This window comes from Pan paniscus, chromosome X (assembly GCF_029289425.2).
Source record: "Pan paniscus chromosome X, NHGRI_mPanPan1-v2.0_pri, whole genome shotgun sequence".
NCBI classification, from domain to species: Eukaryota; Metazoa; Chordata; class Mammalia; order Primates; family Hominidae; genus Pan; species Pan paniscus.
The window spans coordinates 93,440,964-93,467,893 of NC_073272.2; positions in this window are offsets into that span (position 1 = coordinate 93,440,964).

Here is a 26,930-nt window from a genome sequence, read left to right on the forward strand (position 1 = left end):
ATGGCCTTTTTAAATGCCATTTAGGGGATAAATCATATAATTGAATTAAGTCTTCCACATTTTAATAAACGCATGTATTCAGCTTGGTAGGAATGCCTGGGAGCAAATGTCCTATATTTCAGAAAGATCAGTCTGTCCTTGAACCTGTCCTTGGCAGAACTGAAAAAGTAAAATTATGTTTTCCTCTCTGGTCATTGTCATTATAGTAATCTCTCCATCCTTTATTCTTCCCACTGCCGTATGTGAAAGGAGGTAGTTCTTTATCTATGTGATAAAATTTCAAAAGCAATTGGAAGTCCTAAATAGGGGTAGGTGTAGTTGGGAAGCATTGGACAGTTGGTCAATGAGGGAGAATTCAAAAACAAAGCGAAGGGAATGGGGCAGAAGGTAAATTTGATTTGATTTTAAAGTTAACTATAATGTACTCTTGCCCATTCTATCTTATGATTTAGAAACTGGTTAGCATTGAACTAATCGTAGACTTTAGTTGCTTAATAATAGAATTAAATAAGTGCAAAGTGCTTTTTATCTTAAAAAAAATTTGCATTAGTTATTTAAACTTTTCTGAGTTTGAATATTAAAAGATTGAACCAGCTATCTTTTTGTTTTTCATTGGTTGCAATGGCTAGATTCAAAGCAAAATTCTAAGACATTTGAGAAACACTATCCTTGTAGGGCCTCTGGAATGGGATAAACTATTAGTTGTTAGAATCTGGTTGGATATGAGGGACAAAACCAGAAGCTTCTGTACATGATTTCCAGGCTCATCTAAAGACTTCAAATTTTTCTTCAAAATGGTGGGCAACATTTAGCTTTTCGTAGTAGAAGTCATTATTTTATGACCCTTCAAAGGAGTACTATTTTTAAGGCTTATTCTGGCACTAAAAATATATAACAAAGCAGTTAATGAGTGCCAACAATATAAAACCTTGAAATCTAGAAAAGCAGTAAAACTAAGTTTTGAGTTTTCAGCTGTCAAGAATATATAACGTCTGAAGCAAAAATATTGACAGTTATCTTGGCAGCAATCTGTCACATGTATATATAAACATTAGTCTACTCTTTCAAAATTCAAAAATGCCATTTCTGTGTAGCAGTTAAGGAAATCCCTGATTAATTGTATGCACACGTACACTCACTCACATATACATAGGGATCTCTTTTTATCCGTTATCTTAAGTTTGTTGTTTCATTTCACATGTATTTTTGCAATCTGGAAGAGTTTATAGATACACAATATATTACCTTAAATTATGATGTTAGTAATAAACTTTAGCAACTCTTAAATTAGCCTGTGTTACTTCCATTGCTAAGGCATAAAGACAAGCCCATGGAGAAGTTAGAAAATACATAAGGCTAAGTGAATTTAAAGTCAGAAAATAAATGCTTTATTTATTTTCTTTAAAAAAAAGCTATCTGATGGAATTTGCAGGATGTGTTATTTAGGACAAGATTTGACAAGGGACAACAGGTTTTCACTGAACTTAAAATATTTCTTTTTGAGTAGGTCACTGGTTGGTGTAATGCTATTTTTACGTAGGGGCTATTGAGCTACATTCTCACATTTTCTGAGGCAAAAGGAGTCATTTAGTGCGTTGAAGTATGGATACGTCATTCCAATGGCCTGAAAGATTCCTGCACTTTTTGAAAACAGTTTAGTCTGTGAAACTACCCACACGATTAACATCCACAGTATTAATACAATAATACAATGCTGTACTACATGTTTTGTAGATATTATTTTCTTTAATCCTAGTGAAAACCTTTAGAAGTACAATTGATTCTCGTTATTCAGAGTAGTTGTGTTCTGTAAAGTTAATACAAACACTGAAATTAGTGAATACAGAACTATTGTTCCAATGCAGAATACAGGGTCAGATTCCTGCAAACCCCAGGTCACAACATTTTCATCAGCTGATCAATACATAACATTATTTATTTGTGTTTTTGTTAAAATACACTTTATTTCATACATATTGTTAATTCATTAACATTGAACTCATGGCCAATAGCACTGTAACTCAGGCCTGAATGAAGCTTTTTAACAGAGGTATTTTCTCTCTAAGATACATTACAGCCTTCTTTTGCTTAGGGACACTAGACATCACTTCATCACTAAGCTTGGGGGACATTTTAAAGTAGTGAAATAACCAACAGAAAATACAAAATGTGGAAAATGTGGCAGTAAATAGACTACAAAAAGGACACCTTTTTACATGATGACAGCTAATACAAGAAGGCAGACTGTTGCCTCATTGAACCATAGCTTAGGACATGTTGGCAGTTGAGTCAAATTTTCTTCCACTCTGCATATGTTGATAAATGACTGTGAAAGCACTGTGAGTATTGATTATGCAGTTGCAAATATATTTTAGTGAGGTGTGCACATACTGAATGTGTGAATAACGAGGATCAACTGTAGATATAAATAATTTCCATGGAAATGCAAAGACAGAAAGGATGAATAACTCAGTTCTATCATGACGTAGAGCAAGACACAAATTTAGCATTTTAGATTTTAATGACAGGGAAGAATTCAACTTAAAGTGTTTGGCAGTGCCACAGAACTATGCATGGTATTATATATAAATGCCACTAACTCCCATACCACCTTTAAGTTTCTTTTGAATAGTTCAGTGTTTAAATAATTTATTCCCTGAGTATGATCTGTCATTGTAAAAAGAATGACTAATCTTTTCTCAAAGGGTAGTACAATTTTAATTCTTTGATATGAGATTAAACACTAAGGGTTTAGTGAAAATTTTACACTTCAACTTTGTAAAGGACATATTATTTTTGATACATTAATATTATATTGGATAATTTCACAGTTCTTGTGCACTTACAAGATTACCTTTATAATATTTTCTTCTTCTACTTTTTTTTTTTAATTGCTGACACAGGTTCTACCTCTGCCACCCAGGCTAGAGTGCAGTGGAATGATCATAGCTCACTCTAACTTCAAACTCCTGGACTCATGCCATCTTCTCTCCTCAGTCTCCCGAGTAGCTTGGAGTACAGACATGCACCACCAAACCCAGCAAATTAAAAAAAAAATTGTAGAGATGGGGTGTTGCTATGTTGCCTTGATTAGTCTCAAACTCCTGACAGCAAGCGATACTTCCACTCTGGCCTCCCAAATTGCTGGGATTACAGTCATAAGCCACTGTGACTGGCTGTTTATACTATTTTCCTAATAAATTAAATGTCTATATCACACTCAATGAAAAAAAAGCTTTCTTACTTTATCTTAATCTAATATTATACATATCTGTCAAAGGCACCATTCTATGTGCTTTGACCCTTAGCAAATGTGATGTTACTAACATAATACCTATATATTTGTATTTTGTGTAGAAATAGGTTTGTTTTTATCATTTACTTATCATAAGTAACATGCAGTAAAAATATAGTTATACCAATTAAACTCAGTACACGTAAAGTTTTTAAATTTCCGTAAGAGGGAATCTATGAAAATCCTCAAACACTGCCCTAGCTGTTGTTTTAGATTAGTCTTTTGTAAAGAAATGTTAATAAGTCATAAAATAGATGAAACTGTATTTTAACAATTTTTGTGCCCCATCTTGACCTATCGTGGATGCAACAATAAGAGAAATACTCAGAAGTGGGAAACCAGGTAGAAGATTATTAAGGCTTTATAATTATTAATCTGAATAAACCTATCTTGAATAATTTAGGAATGTACTGAGCTTAAATTGAACTGCATTTTTCTACTTAGAGTACCATTATCAGTGACAATTTATATTAGAGTTTGCACTTCAGTGCTTTTAAAATCATTTTCAATCTACCCAAACATCATTTCCCTGAACTAACCATGAATGCTGTCACAGTAAATTTGAAAACATTTCTTAAAAGACTGGCTTTTTTGCTGTTGTGTTATGTATAATTTGCATTTGGCAATCACTACCTGCTCATCATTAATATATTATATCATAAAAAAGAATGACCATGACTTACCCTATTTTTTTCTGTATGTTTCAAATCTCATTTGTTTTATGAGACATTGTATTATCAGAATCAGAAACTATGGGGTCTGGGAGGGGACTTTTTACGTAGATTAATCATCTTGAGCCAAATCCACAGCTGCATTAGTGTAGGACTTGTTTAAGAGGGGCTGGCTCATTAATAAACCACCCAAAGGGCTGATGCCTATAACTTTCTTCTTCAACTTTGAGCAAATAGAAGAAACCTATGACAACACTACTTGGAGAATGGCCCTCAGTAAAATAAATAATTCAATAAATGACTTTGACATTGACATTGCACTACAGAATTTTTTTAGCACTTTCCTGAGTTTTTCTTGGTATCTTATTATTTTTTCCTACTTTGGGAATTTATGACAGTCAATTCTATAATCTTGTCCAAAGACTGAGAAATTCTATGTGACTACAAACAGACAAATTAATTCAATATAATGATGCAGAGAAAGATGTGAATGAGGATAGGAGAGATTATTCATTCAAGACCTTATGTTTCTGAAATCTCCTCATTCCACTCTTTTTCTTCACCCCTTGCCCACCTCAGTGCAAGCATAAAGATACGAATACTAAACAGAACTACCCGATTTCACAGCCTAATATAAAAGGAAATACTCACATAGACATGGTCAGATTCTTATTCCTTGTACCATAGACTGAATTTTCCATCTTACAGTGCAGTGTTTCTCAACCCTTTTATTCATTATCTCCTCCCTGAAAAGGCTATTTACATACTTTCTGTAATTGTTTCACCATGCACCATGAATTTTTAATACCACAGATGTACTATATATCTTTTTTATCATATATACTGTGGCCATTTAGAGGGTCACAAACCATTGTACTATCAAATATTTTTGCCCCTCAAGAATCAATTATTGCCCCCTTTGAGGAGATAGTGCCCTTGTTGAAAATGTATGTTACAGTGTTTTTCATGCCTTAATCACTGTGATAAAGCCTTGCACTTTGTAGTTACAGACCCCCTGATACCAGTTTAAGATTTCTGGTTCCTAGGTTCCTATGCTGCTCTTATTAAGTATCATTAACCCTCTCTTACCAATTTGAAGCATTACCCAAACCACCACAAATATGCGCAATTCTAGTGTACATGTACTTGCCATGAGTGCACATTCAAACATTTTGATGACTTACAATTGTTTATATTGGAAGCAGAAAATACTGCAAAATAAATATATTTGCTGGAAAATGTTGATAAACAGCTGGACGTTTTTTGAAGTTCTAATTTATGTTCTCATATAGCCATGGTTATCACATGAGCTCATTATGAGCATGAACTATTGTCTTTGTGCCCCCATTAAATTATTTTTAGAAAACTACCAAGCAAAATAATCTGATTGGTATAATAACCAATCATATTTCACGTTTGTTTTCTATTACAAACAGTAGAGTGTTTCTCTCTCTGTTGAGACAAAGTAGCTTAAAAGGTTACAAAATGACATTCATGTTGAATATTCATTGTGTTAGTTCAAATGTAATACTCAACCAGAAAGCAATACTTGAAACCAAGTAGAATCCAAGCTTTGTAATTGCTCCCAGGAAAGCAATGCCTTAGAGATGACTAAGAATATTAATACTAAAGAATGAAAGCTGGAAATGACAGTTTGTGGAATTCTAATTAAATCTTATGTAAATGTATCTGGATCCATGTTTTAACACTGTTTAGATGTATATGTGAAGGGGAAACGATGTGCTAGATACTACATTTTCATTTAGACTAGTAACTCTTATAATAAAGTCAAAGCTCAACAGACGAGTAAAAATTCGTACCTGGGCTATAGCAAGTTTTTTGTTTGATTTATTTTACTCTAACAAATTTTGAGTTCTTGTGAAAGGTGTTTTAAAGAATTAATCTAAAATATTTTTATCTAGTAAAACAGTCAGTACACAGCTTTCAAGTGTTGTTTTGAAGATAACTATTTCATTAAATTATCTGGAGTTTTAAGATGAAATAACATAAAATCACATTTTCTCTTTGGGTGAATTATTCAAATCTGTCATATCATGAGAATGATTTTTACTTTTTAAAAACCCTTAGTACATCGTTCAAATATCCAACATTTAGGCAATTACTCATCATATTTAAAACTTTATGTTATATTGACATGGTTTTGTCATTTGATTAATTAATGACAAAATCAAGAAAGTATATAAGTATATTTTGTCATTAGGTTCATTCTGAAGACAATCGGATTTGTCATTTTATCTTGTAATTTAAAAAACAGATAATTACCTACTGAAAATATGTATAGGCTTGTACTTATTTAGATATATATGCATTTGTATTTTTATTGAGAAATAAAGTGTCATTACAATACCTGCACATATATCAAGTATATAATTAAATACGTTTAACACATGTATAACTATGCAACTATAACCACAATCAAGATAGTAAATATATTCATGACTTCTCAAAACGTTTCTGGGTGCTACTTTGTAATCTTTCCTTCCTGTCTCTTCACCCCTCATGCCTGGGTAACTACTGACCTGCTTTCTGACATTTTAGTTTGGCATTCATGTTCTAGAGTTCCATACACATGGAATCATGTAGTATGTACTTTTTCTTGCCTTCGTTCATTCAGCAAAATGAATTTGAGATTCTTTCGTGTTATTCTATGTCTCAATAATTTATTACTTTTTATTGCTGAGTAGTATTCTATTATGGGGCTGTAACAAAATGTATTTATCTATAGACCTGATAGTGGACCTAAAGGTAGTTTCCAGTCATTACGCTATTACAAATAAAACTGAGTAAATGTTTACAAGTATTTGTATGAGCATGTATTTTTTTTTCTGTTGGATAAATACCTAGCTGTGGAACGGCTAATTGTATGGTAGGTGAGTCATTAACTCTTTACAAAACTGACGAATTGTTTTTCAAATTGGTTACATCATTTTAAATTTTCAGCAGCGTTGGACAGATTGTCATCAACACTTGGTATGGTAAGTTGGTGTATTAGAGTTTTTTAGAGAAACAGAGGCAATGGGATATATGAGAGGGGATTTATGAGAGAATTGTCTCACAGGATCACACAGGCAAAGAAGTCCCACCCCATGATAGGGCATCTGCAAGCTGGAGAACTAGAAAAGCTGACAGTGTGGCTCAGTGCAGTTACAAAAGCCACAGAGCCAGGGAAGTCTGACAGTACAAACCCTAGCCTGAGGCCAAAGGCCCAAGAGCCCCCAGGAGGCCACCGGTGCCAAGTCTCAGAGTCCAAAAGCCAAAGAACCTAGAGTCATATGTCCAAGGCAGGAGAGAAAAATGTATCCCATTCCAAAAGGGAATGAGAAAGCAGAGAAAGAGAATCCCCCTTCTTCTGATGTTTTTCCCAACAGGGCCCACAGCCTACTTGATTGTACCTTCTCACATTGGGGGTGTGTCTACTCACACACCAATCAACCTTGGAAACAGCCTCACAAAGACAGAGACAATGCTTCACCGGCCATCCAGGCATGCCTCAATCCAGTCAAGTTGACACTTAAAATTAACCACCATGGTTGGTCAGTCTTTTTAATATTAGGCATTCTAATATGTGTGTATCTCATTTTAGTATTAATTTGCATTTTCCTAGTAAAGAATTATGTTGAGTATTTTTTTAACTTTTAGTTTCAGAGATACATGTTCAAGTTGGTTGTATAGATAAGTTACATGTCACAGGGGATTGGTGTACAGATTATTTTGTCACCCAGATAATAAGCATAGTATTGATGGGTAGTTTTTTGATCCTCACCCTCCTCCCACCCTCCACACCCTCCACACCCTCCACCCTCAAGTAGGCCACAGTGATATTGCTCCCTTCTTTGTGTCCATGTGTTACTCAATGTTTAGTTCCCACTTATAAGTGAGAATCTGCTATATTTTGTTGTTTTAGTGAGTTAATTTGCTTAGGATAATGGCCTCTAGCTCAATCCATGTTGCAAAAAAGGATATCATCTCCTTTTTATGGCCATGTAGTATTCCATGGTGTATATGTACCACATTGAAAAATAATTATCATTATTTTATTTTATTTTGATTTATTTTTTTTTGTTTTTATTTGAATAGCTTTTGGGGTGCAAGTGGATTTTTTGTTACGTGAATGAATTATACAGTGATGAATCCTGAGATTTTAGTGCACTTGTCACCCAAGTAGTGTACATTGCACCTGCATGTAGGTTTTTATCCCTAGCCCCTCTCCCCCTTCTCTAAAATCCATTATATCACTCAGTATGCCTTTGTGTACTCACAGCTTAGCTCCCCGTTATAAGTGAGAATGTATGGTTTTTGGTTTTTCACTCCTGTGTTACTTCACTTAGAATAATGGCCTCCAGCTCCATCCAATTTGCTGCGAAAAACATTATTTTGCTCCTGTTTATGGCTCAGTAGTATTTCATGGTGTATATATACCACATTTTCTTTATCCACTCATTAGTCAATGGGCATTTAGGTTGGTTCCACATCTTTGTAACTGTGAATTGTACCGCTATAAACATACATGTGCAAGTGTCTTTTTCATACAATAACTTCTTTTCCTTTGGGTAGATACCCAGAAGTGGGCTTGCTGGATCAAATAGTACCTCTACTTTTAGCTCGTTTAGGAATCTCCATACGGTTTTCCATAGAGGTTGTACTAGTTTACATTCCCACCAGCAGTGTATAAGCATTCCCTTTTCCCAACATTTATGCCAACATCTATCATCTATTGTTTTTTGACTTTTTGATAATGACCATTCTTGAAGGAGTACGGTGGTATCTCATTGTGGTTTTAGTTTGCATTTCCCTGATTATTAGTTATACTGAGAACTTTTTCATGTTTGTTGGCCATTTGTATATATGTTTTTAGAAATATCTATTCATGTCCCTTGCACCTTTTTTTTTTTTTTTTTTTTTTTTGAGACAGAGTCTCTGTAGCCCAGGCTGGAGTGCAGTGGCATGATCTTGGCTCACTGCAAGTTCCGCCTACCGGGTTCATGCCATTCTCCTGTCTCAGCCTCCCGAGTAGCTGGGACTACAGGCACCCACCACCAAGCCCGGCTAATTTTTTGTATTTTTATTAGAGATGGGGTTTCACCATTTTATCCAGGATGGTCTCGATCTCCTGACCCCGTGATCTGCCCACCTCGGCCTCCCAAAGTGCTGGAATTACAGGCGTGAGCCACCGCGCCTGGCCCCTTTGCCCACATTTTAATAGGATTATTGCTTTATTTCTTGTTGATTTGTCTGATTTCCTCATAGATTCCAGATACTAGGCCTTTGCCAGATGCATAGTTTGCAAATATTTTATCCCATTCTATGGGTTGTCTACTCTGATTATTTCTTATGCTGTGCAGAAGCTTTTTAGTTTAATTAGCTCCTATTTATTCATTTTTGTTTTTGTTGCATTTGCCTTTGGGGTCTCAACCATGAATTATTTGCCTATGTCAATATCTAGAAAAGTTTTTCCCACGTTGACTTCTAGAATTTTTATGGTTTCAGGTCTTATATTTAAGTCTTTGATCCATCTTGAGCTGATTTTTGTATAAGGTGAGAGATAGGGATCCAGTTCATTCTTCCACATGTGGCTTGCCAGTTTTTCATTTAATAAATAGAGTGTCCATTCCTCAATTTATGTTTCTGTATGCATTGTTGGAGGTCAGTTTGCTGTACGTATCTGGCTTTGTTTCTGGGTTTTCTATTCTGTTCCATTAGACTATGTGCCTATTTTTATACCAGTACCATGCTATTTTGGTAACTATAGTCTTGTAGTATAATTTCAAGTCCAGTAATGTGATGCCTCCAGATTTGCTCTTCTTGTTTAGGATTGTGGTGATGGTTAATATTGAGTGTCAACTTGATTGGACAGAAGGATGCAAATTATTGTTCCTGGGTGTGTCTGTGAGGGTGTAGCCAAAGGAGATTAACATTTGAGTCAGTGGACTGGAAAAGGCAGACCCACCCTCAATCTAGGTGGGCACAATCTAATCAGCTGCCCCGACACCAGGATAAAAGCAGGCAGAAAAACATGAAAAGACTAGACTGATTTAGTCTTCTGGCCTACATCTTTCTCCCGTGCTGGATGCTTCCTGCCCTTGAACATCAGACTCCAAGTTCTTCAGGTTTTGAACTCTTAGACTTACACCAGTGGTTTGCCAGGGGCTTTCAGGACTTTGGCCACAGACCGAAGGTTGCACTCTTGGCTTCCCTCTTTTTGAGGCTTTTGGACTCAGAAGCCAATACTGGCTTCTTTCTTTCCCAGCCTGCAGATGGCCTATTGTGGGATTTTCCTTGTGATTGTGGGAGTCAATTCTCCTTAATAAACTCCCCTTCATATATATGTATACATATGTGTGTGTGTGTGTGTGTGTGTGTATATGTGTGTGTGTATATATATATACACATACATATACATATATATATATATATATATATATATGAAAGGGAGTTCTAGACATATTTCTAGAAGTCCTAGCCAGAGTAATCAAGCAAGAGAAAGAAAGAAAAGTCATCCAAATTGGAACATATATACATATATATATGTATATCCTATTTGTTCTGTCCCTCTAGAGAGCCCTGACTAATACTGCTTGCTTTGGCTATTCAGACTCTTTTTTGATTCCATATGAATTTTCAGATTGTTTTTCTATTTCTGTGAGAAAAGATGTTGGTATTTTGATGGGAATTGCATTGACCCTGCAGATTGCTTTGGGCAGTGTGGTCATTTTCACAATATTGATTCTTCCAAACCATGAATATAGGATATGTTTCCATTTGTGTCACCTATGATTTTTTTCAGCAGTGTTTTGTAGTTCTTCTTGTAGAGACCTTTCACCTCCTTGGTTTAGTATATTCCTAGGTATTTAATATTTTTTGTACCTGTTGTAAATGAGATTGCATTCTTGATTTGTTTCTCAGCTTAGTTGTTGGTGGTTTATAGCAGTGCTACTGATTTATGTACATGGATTTGTAACCTGAGACTTTACTGTATTTGTTTATCAAATTTAGGAGTCTTTTGGAAGAATCTAGGATTTTCTAAGTATACGATCATATAATCTGCAAACAGGGATAGTTTGACTCCCTCTTTTCCAATTTGGATGCCTTTTATTTCTTTCTCTTGCTTGATTACTCTGGCTAGGACTTCTAGAACTATGTTGAATAGTATTGGTGAAAGTGGTTATTTTTTACTTGTTTCTGTTCTCAGGGGTTTGCTTTCAACGTTTCCCCATTCAATATGTTGTTTTCTGTGACTTTGTCGTATACAGCTTTTATTAGTTTGAGGTAAGTCCCTTATACGCCTAGTTTGTTTACAGTTTTTACCCTAAATGGATGTTTGATTTTGTTGAATGCTTTCTCTGCATTTTTTGGGATGATCATATCATTTTTGTTTTTAATTTTGTTTATGTGATGTGTCACATTCCATGTCTTTGCTACTGGGAATAGTGTTGCTATGCACATTCAAGAGCATGTGTCTTTTTGTAGAATGATTTTTCTTTCTTTTGGGTGTACACTCCGTAATGGGATTGCTGGGTCAAATGATAGCTCTGTTTTAAGTTCTTTGAGAAATATCCAGATTGCTTTCCACAATAGCTGAACTAATTTACATTCCTATCAGCAGAGTATAAGTACTCTTTTTTTCCTCCACAGCCTCATCAGCATCTGTTGTTTTTTGACTTTTTAATAATAGTGTTTCTGACTGATGTGAGATGCCATTTCATTGTGTTTTTTATTTACATTTCTCTGATAATTAGTGATGCTGAGCATATTTTCATATGTTTGTTTGTCACTTGTATGTCTTCTTCTGAGAAGTGTTTGTTCATGTCCTTTGCCCATTTTTAAGTGGGGTTATTTGGTTTTTGCATGTTGATTTGTTTAACTTTACTATAGATTCTGGATATTATGCCTTTGTCTGATGCATAGTTTGCAAATACTTTCTCCCATTCTGTGAATGTCTGTTTGCTCGGTTTTTGTTTTGTTTTGTTTTGTTTTGTTTTATCTGCAGAAGCTCTTTAGTTTAATTACATTCCATTTGTCTATTTTTGCTTTTGATGCAATCACTTTTGGGAATGTAGCCATAAATTATTTGCCAAGATCTATGTCAGGAACAGTATTTCCTAGGTTGTCTTTGTGAATCTGTATACTTTGAGGCCTTATATTTAAATCTTTAATGTGTTTTGAGTTAATGTTTTGTATGTAGTGAAAGATGGGGTAAAGCTTAAATCTTCTGCATATGGCTAGCCAGTTATCACAGCATTATTTATTTAATAGGGAGTCCTTTCCTCATTGCTTTCTTTGGTCAGACTTACTGAAGATCAGGTGGTTGTAGGTGTCTGGCTTTATTTCCGAGTTTTTATTCTGTTCCATTGGTCTATGTGCCTTTTCTTATACCAGTACCAAGCTGTTTTGGTTATTGTGGCTTTATAGCATAGTTTGAAATCAGGTTTCTGTGATGTCTTTGGCTTTGTTCTTTTTGCTTAGTTCTAATTGCTTTTGCTATTTAGGCTGTTTTTTGATTCCATATAAACTTTAGAATATTTTTTTTTCTAATTCTCTGAAGAATGCCATTAGTAGTGTGATAAGAATAGCATTAAATCTGTAAATTGCTTTGGGCAGTATGGCCATTTTTATATTGATTCTTCCAATCTATAAGCATATAAGCATGGAATACTTTTCCATTTATTTGTGTCATCTCTGATTTCTTTCAGTGGTGTTTTTTACTTCTCTTGTAGAGATCTTTCACCTCTTTGGTTATCTGTATCTCTAGGTATTTTATTTTCTTTGTTACTATTATAAGAAATAATGAATAAGACCTAGTATTTACTGGCACAACAGGGTAAGCATATTCAAAAATAATATAATTGTACATTTTTAAATAACTGAAGGTTATTTAAATACTAGGTTAGTTAATTAAATAACTAAAGGTTATTTATATTACTAAAGGTTATTTGAGATCATGTTCTTGATTACACTCTCAACTTGGATGCTGTTGGCGTACAGAAATGCTGCTGATTTTTGTTCATTGATTTTGTATTCTGAAAGATTCCTATAGTAATTTATTAATACAAGGAGCCTCTTGGCAGAGTCTTTAGGGTTTTCTAACTATAGAATCATATTGTGAGTAAATAAGGGATAATTTGACTATTTTATTTTTCCTATTTGGGTGCCTTTTATTTCTTTGTCTTGCCTAATTACTGTGGCTAGGACTTCTAGTACTATTCTGAATAGGAGTGATGGGTTTGGGCATCCTTGTCTTGTTCCAGGAACTACTATGAACAACTCTAGGCACACATATTAGAAAATCTGGAAGATATGCAAATTCCTGGAAAAGCACTGTCTCCCAAGATTGAATCAGGAAGAGATCGATACCCTTAATAGACCAATATTAACTTCTGAAATTGAGTCAATAATACATTTAAAAAAACTACCAACCAAAAAAATCTCCCGGACCAGAGGGATTCACAGCCAAATTCTATCAGACATGCAAAGAAGAGCTTATATCAATCCAACTGCAACTATTTGAAAAAAATCAAAGAGGAGAGGGCTCTTTCCTAACTCATTATATGAAGCCTGCATCTGTCTGATACCATAACCTGGCAGACAAAATGAAAAAACAAAATTTCAGACCAAAATACTTGATGAATATAGATGCTTTATTCCTGGGAGGCAAGGCTGGTGCAATGTATCAAAATAAAGAAATGTGATTCACTTCATAAACACACTCAAAAGCAAAAACCGTACAATCATCTCAATTGCTGTAGAGAATCTTTGATAAAATCCAACATCCCTTTATGATAAAAATGTTCAACAAACTAGGAATGACAGGAACATACCTCAAAATACTAAGAGCCTTCTGTGACAAGTCCACAGCTAACATCATGCTGAGTGGGTAAAAGCCCTCAAACATTCCCCTTGTTAATTCTTCAGTGAAGTCCAGAATAATATTCAAAATATAAACGTCCCTGATACCTTATGGTCAATAAAATAATTATTGTCAGATATAGGTTAAGTATGTGAATGACCACTGGAGAATATGCATTTAAAAGATTTATATGTTATAAAAATATTTTAAGTCTCTTGGAATTGTCCCACATTTGTCAGTTTTACATTACATTCCGCATTGGAATGACTTATTTTAATCAGAATTTGATGGATGAAGCACAGTACTGAGGTATTAAATGTTAATGATATGACTACTCTGTTTTATTGTTTTAGTTGAAAAATTAATTGACTTAACATAAAATAATTTAATTAAAGTTGTGTAAGATCCCCGATGCATATTCTTTCTTTATTGCCTTTGCATGACTAAACTGAGCATAGCTCTTACTGTATATGTTGTATTAATATCTGCTAAATTCATCTAAGATGAGATTTCAGATGATTCATGAAGAAGGGACTGAAAGTTGGAGAGTTCTTGTATCTCCCCATCAAGACCCTCAAAGTGAAAATAAAACACAATTCCATGAAGATAATACAGAAACAAATTTTCTGTATGCAAGCTTAGAATTTTAAAAATTGTAGAGAAAACATAAGCAGGCTGCCCCTTATATTTCTGATAAGTGAAGGATGCTGTGTGCACAACAAACTGTACCATGGTTTAGTAACTTGAGAGGTATGAATAATCTTAATTTTCAAAAGACAAAAAGTCAGGCTTGACAAAAATAACTTGACTGTAGATGGATGTTTAAGATGGAGACTATCTTGCAAAATGCAGCTCATACAGTATAAAGAATGCCAAATAAATTTCTTAGTCTGATTGTTTATAACAATTAGCACTGCAGAATGAGAAATGTGCATGTTGCTCCCTTAAGTATAAAGGTGAAAAGGTCATTCAAAGGGTCAAGGTTTTAAACAAAAGTTAAACCACAATCTATGAATTTTTAAAAATCACATTAACTAATGTTCAGTATTCAGTAAATTGTTGAGAAAAGTAACTTGGGCACCTCATTCCCATAGAAATCTTCATATCCCTTCCCATTTCCCTAGTAGCCAGCACTCTGCTCCTGAGCATCTCATCCAAACCATTGTTTCTGGGCCTCCTTGCCTCAGCCCCCGATATCTTTGGGTTCCTTTTTTGATGGCCTCTACCTTCACTTAAGGATACCAATAAGGTTCTAATTCTGCAATTGCAGCCTGCTTGGACCAGGAAATAAAGCTGCTCAATCTGCTGAAGTAGGGCTGTCAGAGGGCCTCCAAGCACATGCCTGCTTATTTTATTTAATTAAAAAAATCTACAAATGCAAGCTAAATGTTTGATACACATGGCAATAAAAATGGGAAAAATAGACAATAGGGAATGCAAATGGGAAAAGGTAAGTGTTGAAGAAACTACCTATCGGGTATTTTGCCCACTACCTGGATGATGGATTCATTTATACTCCAAACCTCAGCATATATACCTATATATATGCACAACATACCTATGTAACAAATTTACACATGTATCCACAATTGTAAAATAAAAGCTGAGGAAAAGAAAATGACAAGATGATTCTAAATCACATGCAAATGTAAGTAACCTACAATAGAAACAACTTTGCAAAACAACAAAGTTGTTGGAATAACATAACCTGATTTCAAGTGCTATTATGATTGTGCCGCTGGCACTCCAGCCTGGACAACAGACCGAGATATTGTCTGTAAAAATAAAATTTTAAAAAGAGTTATTATAAAGATAAATTAATCAAATATGCTTTATCTGTTATTAATATAGCCACTCTCGTTCTCTTTTGATTTGTGTTAGCATGGTGCATCTACTACCCTTCTTTTACTTTTAACCAATTTGTGTCTTTTATTTTTAAATTGGGTTTCCTGTAGACAGTATCTAATGGATCTTCTGTTTTTTATCTGAACTGACAATCTCTGACTTTTATTTGCGGTGTGTAGATCATTTTTATTTAATACATTTATTTATATGGATTGGTTTAAAACTCCCTTCTTACTATTTGTTTTCTATCTTATTGCTAGTTCTTTATTAAAACTTTCCACTTTTCCTGTTTCCTGTTTATATTTTTTTATGATTCTGTTTTATGCTTTCATTTTGGCTTATCAAATATAATGGTTTGTTTTGTTATTTTCTTGGTTTCTATAAAGTTAAAGTATACTTATTTAACTTATCACAGTCAAATTTCAAGTGATATCATATCATTGCAGGTATATTTTTACTTTATAATGGTATTCTTGCACACCTCCTCCTGATATCCATACTATTTTTGTCATATGTTTTACTTTTACTTGCATTATAAACCTCATACTACATTGCTATTAGTTTTTTTAAACTAATATTATCTTTTGAAGAAATCTAAATATTAGGAAAAATGTTGTATATTCACCCATGTGGTTACTAATTCCAGTGGTCTTCATTTTTATACATAGATCCATACTTTTCTGTAGTATTATTTTCCTCCTGCACAAAGGCCTCCCTTTCAGTTGTTTTTTTTTTTTTTGATATGGATCTGGAGGTGATGAATTCTTTCACACTTTTCATACCTTAAAAAGTGCTTATTTCACTTTCATTTTTGAAAGAAATTTTGTCTAGATATAGAAGTCTTTGTTGACAGTGCTTTTATTTTAGTACTTTAATAATCTTGCTCCAAAACATTTATGTTTTTGTCATTTTCAACAAGAAATTTACCTTTGTCCTTCCATTTTCTTCCTTTCTGGGTGGAATATTTTGCTTGTTGCTCACTGATTTGAACATATTCTCTTTACTACTAGTTTTGAGCAATGTAATTATTATTTGTCATGTAGTTTCCTTCATGTTTCATGTGCTTGGGTTTCATTGAATTTCTTAGAACTGAGGGTTCCTATTTGTAAAGAGCTGAACTTTTATTTCAAAAATTTTATGTTAAATCCTAAATGCCCAGTACCTCAGGACATGACTGTATTTGTTTTTAGAGCCATTAAATGAGGTGACTACATTAAAACTAGGCTGATAGGGTAGGATTTAATCCAATCTGGCTGAAATTCTTATAAGAAGTGAAAATTTGGATTCACAAAGAGACTGAATGAATGTGTGCACACAGAGGAAAAGCCATATGAAAACAGTTAGAAGGTGGTCATCTGGAAGCCAAGGAGACAGAACAGAAAAACCAAGCCTACTAACACTTTCATCTTTAACTTCTAGCCTCTAGAATTTTCATAAAATAAATCTCTGTTGTTTAAACCACCTAGCCTGTGGTATTTTTATTATTGGCAGACCTAGAAAACTAATAGAATAGTTATAATCAATTTTGGAGAATTTTCAGTTATTATGTTTTCAAATATTTTTCTTCTGCCCCTATTTATCTCCTTTCTTTCAAGCACTCTAATTACATGTGTATAAGTCAACTTCGTGTTGTCCTATGGCTCACAGATACTCTATTTTTCAAAACTCACTTTTCTTTTTGTATTAAATCTTGGATAATTTTTATTGCTATATTTACTAAGTCACTAATCTTCTGCAGTGTCTAATCGATTAATTCTATCAGTATGTTTCATCTCACACATGGTAATTTCTTTTATTCATGTTTTAATGAATTTATTTATTTTGCATTTGTATATATACATAATATTTTATATATTTATGGGTACATATGAGTATTTGTCACATGCATAGATTGTGTAAGGATTAAGTCAAGGTATTTGGAGTATATATTGCCTTATGTATTTACCATATCTATTGGGAAACTTTCAAGTCTTCTTTTCTAGCTACTTTAAAATATATAATATATTGTTGCTATCTATAGTTGCCCTACTCTGCTATTAAACATTAGAATTCATTTCTTGTATATAACTGTATGTGTGTGCCCATTAGCCAACCTCTCTTCGTGCCTCCCTCTTATTCACACACCCTTCACTTTTCTCAGTCTCTGGTATCTATTATTTTCTTCTTTTCCTCCATGACATCAACTATTTTAGGTCCCACATATGAGTGAGAACGTGTAGTATTTCACTTTCTGTGCCTGGCTCATTTGACTTAACATAATGACCTCCAGTTCCGTCTATGTTGCTGTAAATGACATGATTTTATTCTTTCTTGTGGACGAATAGTATTCTATTGTGCATATATACCACACTTTATTTATTCATCTGTTGATCATCACTTAGGTTGATTCCGTATCTTTGCTATTTTGAATAGTGCTGCAATAAACATGTAAGTATGAGTATTCCTTTGATATACTAACTTCTCTACTTTTGGATAGATACCTAGTAGTAGGCTTGCTGGATCAAAGAGTACTTCTATTTTTAGTTATTTGCTTATTTGTTTTTATTCTTTTGTCTTTATTTTTGTTTGACTAGGTTATTTCAAAAGATTTGTCTTCAAATTCTGGGATTCTTTCTTCTCCTTGATCTAGTCTATTGTCGAAGCTTTTAAATATATGTTGTATCTTATTCAATGAATTATTTAGTTTTGGAATTTCTGTTTAGATTTTTTTAATTTTTAAGAACTTTTATTTTTTTATATAGATTTAGGGAGTACAAGTGCAGATGTTTTACATTCATATACTATGTAGTGGTGAAGTCTGGGCTTTTAATGTTCCCATCACCCAAACAGTGAACACTGCACCCAATAGGTAATTTTTCAACCCTCACCACCCCTCCAAAGTTCTACTTCTGGTCCTTTTTTTAATGATATCTATTTCTTTGTTAAATTTCTTATTCATATTCTAAATTGTTTTTCTGATTTCTTCATATTGTTTTCCAGTCTTCTTTGTACCTCATTTAACTTATTTAAAAACAATATTTTAAATTCTTTTTATGGGAATTCATAAATTTGTGTTTTACTGGGGTCTGTTGCTGGAGAATTACTGTGCTCTTTTGGAGGTATCATACTTCCCTGCTTTTTCATGTTCCCTGTGTCCTTACATTGTTATCTGTGCATCTGGCATAACAGGTGTTTCTTCCAGTTTTTTGAGTTTGCATTCATAATGGAAGATTTTTTCCTGAAGATGTATCTATTGCATTGATTGGGTAGAACACTTTGGCTTTGATTCTGGGTGCATACGGTAGAGTAGTCTCTGTGTAATTTCTGTGGCTCTACACAGCATTAGTGCTATCTGTGATTTCCTTAGTGGCTGAGGGCATGGTTATTAGTGGTGGCTCTTGTGAAGTATTCCTGGGGACCGAGATGCCAGGTGGGCCTGTCTTGGATTCCTGTGGTTTCAGTGGTGGGCTGAATGTGCCTATCCTTGGACCATAGAGTGGGGTACTCTAGCATTGTCGTTAGCAGGTCCAGGCTTGAATCCCAGTGTTCTTGGGCCTCCAAGTGGCTTGCACAGATGCCAGTAGTGGCAGTGGTAGGCTAGGTGAATGGACAGGTTTTGGGGCCTCTGAGTAACCAACATGTCAGGGCTGGTGGCAGTGGCAATGGTGGAATGACCCTCTGGGTCATAAGCAGCATACACTGGTGTTGGCAGTGACTGCAATGAGCTGGAATGGCAAGTTTCCAGGCTCACAGGTGGTGCATCCAGGCAGGTGCCAGCTGTGGCTGTAGCAACAGGATAGGTAGACCCTACCTCAGGCCTCTAGGAGAAGTGCTCATGTGCCAGTGGTGATGAACTAGGCTGGGAAATCCCCAGGGCCCTGGACTATGTGCTCTGGGATTGGGGGTGCAGGTAAAGCTAGATTGAGCAGACTGTCTTCAGGCCACTGGTGGTATTTTCAGGTGCCTGCTATGGTAGGCAAGGTTCGGGGCAATCCCAAGACTCCTGGCAGAATATGGTAACAGTCACGTTATTGCCCTGGCACGTGGGAGGGTGGGGCCACATTCAGTAGCAGCAACCTAGGTTAGAAGGTAAGGATTATAAGCTCTCCTTTTGCCTCAGTCCTTGTGGCAGCAGCTTGCACCTTGCTCATGCCTCATCCCCTGCAGTGGTGAACTGAACCTTGCTCATGCCTCATCCCCTGCAGTGGTGAACTGAACCTTGCTCATGCCTTAGCCGTATCACTGCTGGGCCCCAGGGCAATGCAATCAGTTGTGAGCTAGGCTTTCAAAATGGCACCATGTTGTAGTTTCTTAGGACTTGTGGGAGGGAGTGGTAGAGCAGTAGCACTGTGCAGTTTCTCAGCAACACCCTATGTTAGTTTCAAGGCCCATGTGGTTCTAGGGGCTCTCCTGTAGTTAAAAAGGCAGGAGCCCATGGTGGAAATGTGAACCGCTGAGAAATCTCTTCTTTACCCTTTCTTTTCATTGGGGAGTTTCTCCTGTCTACCAGTCAATTCTGACTAAGCAGGCTACATCACTTTCCTCTCCTTCCTTACTCTAGGTATTTCCTGTCACTTTTCTGTTGAATACCAGTTTTCTCTCTTGGGTGATGTATTTGAAGTGTAATTATTTACCCCCTATTTTCTTTTTTCTTAGTGAAGGTGGTGAGTATGAGATGCCTCTAGTCATCCATCTCGAAGCCCCTTCTTTATTTTATATATTTTTAAATTTTTTGAGATGAGATCTCGCTATGTTGTCCAGACTAATCTCAAGCTCCTGGGGTCAGGCAATCCTTCTGTCTCTGCCTTTCAAGTAGCTGAGACTACAGGCAAGTGCCACCACACCCACTCCCACTATAGTTTCTTTTTGTATCTTTCTAACATAAACACACATGCATTTGAATGTTCATCACAGCACTATTCACAGTAGCAAAGACATGGAATCAACCTAGATGCCCATCAATAGTAGATTGTTTAAAGAAAACGTAGTATATTTATACCATGGAATACTATGAAGCTATAATAAAGAATGAGATCATGTCCTTTGCAGCAACGTGGATGGAGCTGGAGGCCATTATCCTAAGAGAATTAACGTAGGGACAAAAAACCAAATACAACATGCTCTCACTTATAAGTGGGAGCTAAACATTGAGTACACATGGACACAAAGAAGAAAATAATGGACACTGGGGGCCTATTGGAGGGTGGAGGGTGGGGGGATGAAGAAGATTGAAAAACTACGTATCAGGTATTATGCTGACTACCTGGGTGACAAAGTTATCTGTACACCAAAACCCCACAACACGCAATTTACCCATGTAACAAACCTGCACATGTACTCCTTGAACCTAAAATATAAATTGAAAAGAATATTGAATTGAAATATAAATTGGGTCTGTTTAGAAAAAATGTTATGAAAGTTTTAAAATAGCAAAAAAACACTTTCAGCATATTAAATCTAATGTAATGTAATGGTAATAAACCATTACCTTGGTTTAAATCAATTTTAATTATGAAGAATATTTTCTTTTGCACATAATTATCTATATACATTATATATGCATGTTTTTCAAAATGAAATCTATTGAAACAGCAATATTTTAACAAATTTAGAGTACTTTTCATATTTCTAACTTATTGAAGCTCCTTTAAAGATAGTTAATTAAGAAGTACAGTCTAATTTTTAAGTATAGTTGTGATATCAACAATACTAAGAAAAAAGCCATCTAATTTCTTAAAGATTGTATTACCTATGAATCTTCACTATGTCTGCAGTAATGTGATTATGGCTGAATTGGATGTGACTGAGGAACTTTACCCATTTTTGTTTCTGCACTGGATTATGATGGCCCATTGAGTAAAAGAACTAGTACTGTTTCATTCCTGCCATTTTTTGGCCTATGGAAAAACTGAGTTTTGTGAAAAGCCAATCATACCAAAGCAATTAAATTTCTATCCACAAGTGACAGCCACATAGACAAATGAGAATGAGTGATTCCACCTACTTAAATTCTATTCAGCACAATATTTTTATTCAACACCTAGAAAAGTATGTTATAATATATTGGTGTTTAGGAGATAGCTTACCTTTAAACAGGCAAATAAGATAGAACAATGACATAGCATCTTTACTGGAATTAAGAGATGGGCTTTTACATGTATTGTTATCACCTGGGTCCCCTCTTCAGATGAAATCATACCGGAAAGATCCAGGAAATGTATTTTAAGTTGTTACTTTATTTGCTTTTTCTTTGTTTCCGTCTTTAAATATATCCCTTGGTTGGTCCCATAGGTTGCCAGTACTTAGGCAGAATGTGTACAAACAGCTTCAGCTCCACCATTGAATACAGCTCAGGATCTAGTGGTCCAGTAAGAAGTTAGGACACCTATGTGCTTTCCAAACTTCCACTGCCTTTCCAATCCCCTGAATGTTTTAGCTGCCACCTAGTACCTGGGATACAGAGACCATGAGGATTATGCTTAGTTATTTGTGTGGTTCCTAAACTTCAGCACTTTTATTCCACTCTTATTTTTACCCACTTTATAATGCTACATACCTTCATACTACAATCAATCAATTCTACTCAGCTACTTACAATTCTACTCCCCTCTTATGCCTTGGGCTTTTTCTTCAGCCAGTCAGGAGGCCCAATTAAACTACCAACTTCTACTAACTCTCCTGAAATTAGATTCTGTCCACAGGCCATGGGCCTTTGTCTGAATTACAAATATCTCCCAAAGCTTAGACAGGATTACCCTTTTGGTATGATATCTTGTCCCCAAAGAACAGAAGTAGCCTGTACAGGGATGAAGAGTAAACATGATCTATGAACACAAGAAGACAGACTTCGTTTTGCCAAGCCAACTCAGATAACAGTAATAGCACTGTTATCCACTATTAATAATTACTAAAATGCTACTTAAATAAACCAAGATTTCCTTTAGAAACTGCTGTAGCATAAATGTATGTTAGTCAGCTTTATAATATACATTAGCTATTTTCAATAAAAATAATATATTGTTACTTTTTTATGATTTTGACACTGTTGAGTATTTACTATGTGCCTGGAATATTGCTAAGTGTTTTAAGTGACTTGACTCATTTGAGCTTTACAATAATTCTTTCTGATAAATACAGTTATGTTAATGAAACCAAATCACAGAAAAGAATCAAACAGCTAGTAAATAGTACACCCAAGATAACAATCCAGGTGGCCTAGTTCTAGAGCACATTTTCTTAATGTGCTCTAGAACTAGGCCATGCCATCTCTCTACCAACTGTATTACTAAGAAATAAAAATTTATGACATTAACTTACAGAATAGTCTCTGAGCATGTAAGTTGACATCCTACATGCATATTTTACTATAGTAACAATAACGGTGTAAAAATATCATCTACCATTTATAGAGCATTAACCATGTGCTAGACACTATTAGATGGCATTACATATGTACTTCAGTTAATTAACATGACAGCTCTACAAGATAACTATATTATTAACTTTATTTTACAGTTGAAAATACAAAGAGGAAAAATGACCAGCACAAGATTACAACCCTAAATAGAAGTGGAATTGGGCTTCAAATTCAGACCTGTGCATACATCATGTTAGTTAATTATTTTTTCTTTTCATTTTGAATGGTTGACTACTGGCAATATAAAAAATACTTTATTCTGAGAAGCTCTAGTATATCATTAAGCTGATTAGCATAATTTTATGCTATAGGCTTTCCTCAAGGGAGTAGTGTTTATATATGAATAGGTATTATTAACACTGGGAAATAATGCTGTAACATAAATAATGCAAATTTAACATTTGGCCTTATGTTATTTTAAATATTTATATGACTACTGTGTATATATGTGCTGATAAGGATGACATGCTTTTGATATCAAAGACAATTCGGTGAAAATATTCTACTTAAAGTATAACTGCCACTATTGCATTGTTTTGATTCTACATTTTAAAACGCATATGATTTTTTTAAATGGTAAATTTTCTAAAAATTCTTTGAATAATCTCATCTTTTCCTTGGGACTTTATAAGGGACATGGTTAGAAATAGATTTTTTTAATGCCAGCTTTTATTTTAAACACAAAGGGCACATGTGTAGAATTGTTACATAGGCTTATTGGGCTTAGGTAGTGAGCATAGTACCCAGTAGGTGGTTTTTTCAACTGATGCTCCCCTTTTTCCGTCCCTCCTCTAGAGTACCCAGTGTTGATTGTTCCCATGTTTATGACCATGTGTGCTAAATGTTTAGTTCCCACTTGTAAGTGAGAATATAAAGTATTTGTTATTTTGTTCCTACATTAATTTTCTTAGGATCATGGATGGCCTCCAGCTCGATTCTTGTTGCTGCAAAGTACATTATCTCATTCTTTATTATGGCTGCATAATATTCCCTGGCATACATGTACCTCATTTTCATTATCCAATCCACCATTGATGGGCATCTAGGTTGATTTCACGTCTTTGCTTTCCAAATGGTGCAGGGATGAACATACATGTGTCTATTTGGTAGAATAATCTATATTCTTTTGGGCATGTGATTTTTATTTCTATTGCAATGTGGTCTAAGAGTGTGCTTGGTACAATTTTAGGGTTTTTAAATCTATTGAGACTTACTTTATGACCAAGCATGTGGTCAACCTTAGAATGTTCCATGTGCAAATGAGAAGAAGGTGCAATCTGTGGTTGATGTGTGTAGTGTTCCATAGATGTCTGTCAGATTCAATTGATAAAGTGTCAAGTGTAAATTCAGATTTTTTTTGTGAGTTTTCCACCTTGATGATCTGTCTAATGCTGTCAGTGGGGTGTTGAAGTCTCCCAGTATTATTGTGTAGTTGTCTTAAGTCTTTTCATAAGCCAAGAAGAACTTGTTTTATAAATCTGGGTACTCCAATATTGGGTGCATATATATTTAGTCTAGTTAAGGCTTCCAGTTGGAATAAAAGAGTCTGTACTCTTTATCATTTTATAATGCCCTTCTTCATGATTGTTCATTTTTATTAGTTTAAAGTCTGTTTTATTCAATGTAAGAATAGCAATTCCTGCTCTTTTTTTGTTTTCCATTTGTAAGGTAGATATTTCTCTGTTCTTTTACTTAGAGCCTGCGGGTGTCGTTACATGTCAGATAGGTCTCTTGTAGACAACAGATGGTTGAGTGCTATGTTATTATCCAGCCTGACATTCTGTGTCTTTTAAGTGGTGTGTTTCACTTATTTCCATAAAATGTTAGGGGTAGTATGTGTGATTTTGATTCTGTCATCATGTTATTGGCTAGTTGTTATGTAGACTAGATTGTGTACTTGCTTTATAGTGCCTGGAGGCTATGTGCTTGAGTGTGTTTTTGCCGTAACAGATGCCATTCATTTGAATCCATGTTTAGCACTCTCGTAAGGACCTCTTGTAATGTTGGTCTAGCTGAAATGTATTCCTTCAGTGTTTGCTTATCTGAAAAGGATTTTATTTCTGGTTCACTTATGAAGCTTAGTTTGGCAGGAATGAAATTCTTAGATGGAACTTCTTTTCTTTAAGATACTCAAAATAGGCCCTGAATCTTCCAGCTTGTAAATTTTCTGCTGAGTGGTCTGCTGCTGGCCTGATTGGGTTCCCTTTGTACGTGACTAGACTCTTCTCTCTAGTTTATTTTAAGACTTTTTAAAATTTAATGTTGACCTGGTGAATCTGATGACTATTTGCCTTGGAGATGGTCATTTTTGTGTAGTATCTTCTTGGGGTTCTCTGTATTTGTTAAATCTGCATGTCAGCCTCTCTAGCAAGACTAGGGAAATTTTTGTAGATTATATTTTCAAATATATTTTCCAATATATTTTCCAAGTTGCTTATTCTCTCTCCTTCCCTCTCAGAAATACCAATGATCATAGATTCGGTCTGTTTCATAATTTCATATTATTCAGATGTTTTGTTCATTTTTCTTAATTATTTTTTTTCTTTATTTTTGTCTGATGAAGTTGATTTAGAGAATAGGTCTTCAAGCTCTGAGATTCTTTCCTCAGCTTGGTCTATTCAGCTATTAATACTTGTGATAGTATTATAAAATTTCTGTGGTGAGTTTTTTAGCTCTAGAAGTTCAGTTTTGTTCTTTCTGAAAATGGCTACTTTTTCTTTCATCTCTTGGATCATTTTATTGGATTCCATGTATTGAGCTTAAACTTTCTTCCAAATCTCAATAAGTTGCCTTGCTGTTCAGATTCTGAATTCTATCTGTCATTTTGATAATTTCTGTCTGGTTAAGAACTATTGCTGGGGAACTAGTCTACTTGTTTTGACATAAGGAGGCACTCTGGGTTTTGGGATTGTCAGAGTCCTTATGCTGATTCTTTCTCATCTGGGAGGGTTGATATTCTTTAACTGTGGTATACATTGAGTATAGTTAGTTAGTTGGCTTCATTTCTAGATGCTTTCAGAGGGCCTGGGCCCTGAATAGAATCTTTATGTGTGAGCGAGTTTTTGCACTTGCTTTCACAGGTGTATGTTTTAGTGGGATAAATTTTTGGTATTATAGTTTGCATTGCAATCCAGTAGATGGGCTTGAGTAATAACTGGTAGCTATTTTAATAACGAAATGTGTGGCACTACTGTACTTCCTTACATTCACAGTCATGCTCTGTGATTGAATAGGACAGAGTTTGCCTCCTTACCAGGTACCCCCCTGGGCCTTGGAGGGGCCCCTCCAATTACTGGCATAGTGCCAGTGGCTTTTTTGTTGTTGTTGTTAGCTGTTCTGGGTTGCAGTGCCTCCTAGGGCAGAGGCTGTGGTAGGGAGATATGCCACACTTTCTATGGACTGGCCCTGTGGAGGGAGGCACACCCCACTCCGGTCCCGGCCCAGAGGCCTACACATCTAATCCCCCTCAGTGCTCTGGTTGTGGGGGCTCAACCCCCTCTGGAGTGCCAGCCACAAATCTTGGCTCTATACTCCTGAGCTGCATACTGTAGCTCTGGGGTACTGGGGCTTCCCATGGCTGGGGTTTGGGTTCCAGCTGTGGTGAGGTATCTGATGTGCTCCCAGGTAATCAGAGACAGTTCTTAGGTGCAGCAATGACTTAGGCTGGGCTACCACCTGCACCATGCATCTGTTCCTGTAGGGTGGCTAGGCATTGGCCCTGGGAGGGGCCGGTGGGCAGGAGGGCTTGCAGAGCAGTTGAGCCCCAGTCCTGGTGGGAGCTGACTCCACTCTATCCTGGCTCAGAGGTCAGCTGGGGCCCACACCTCCCAGAGGGAGATGGGGAGCCCTAGGGGATGA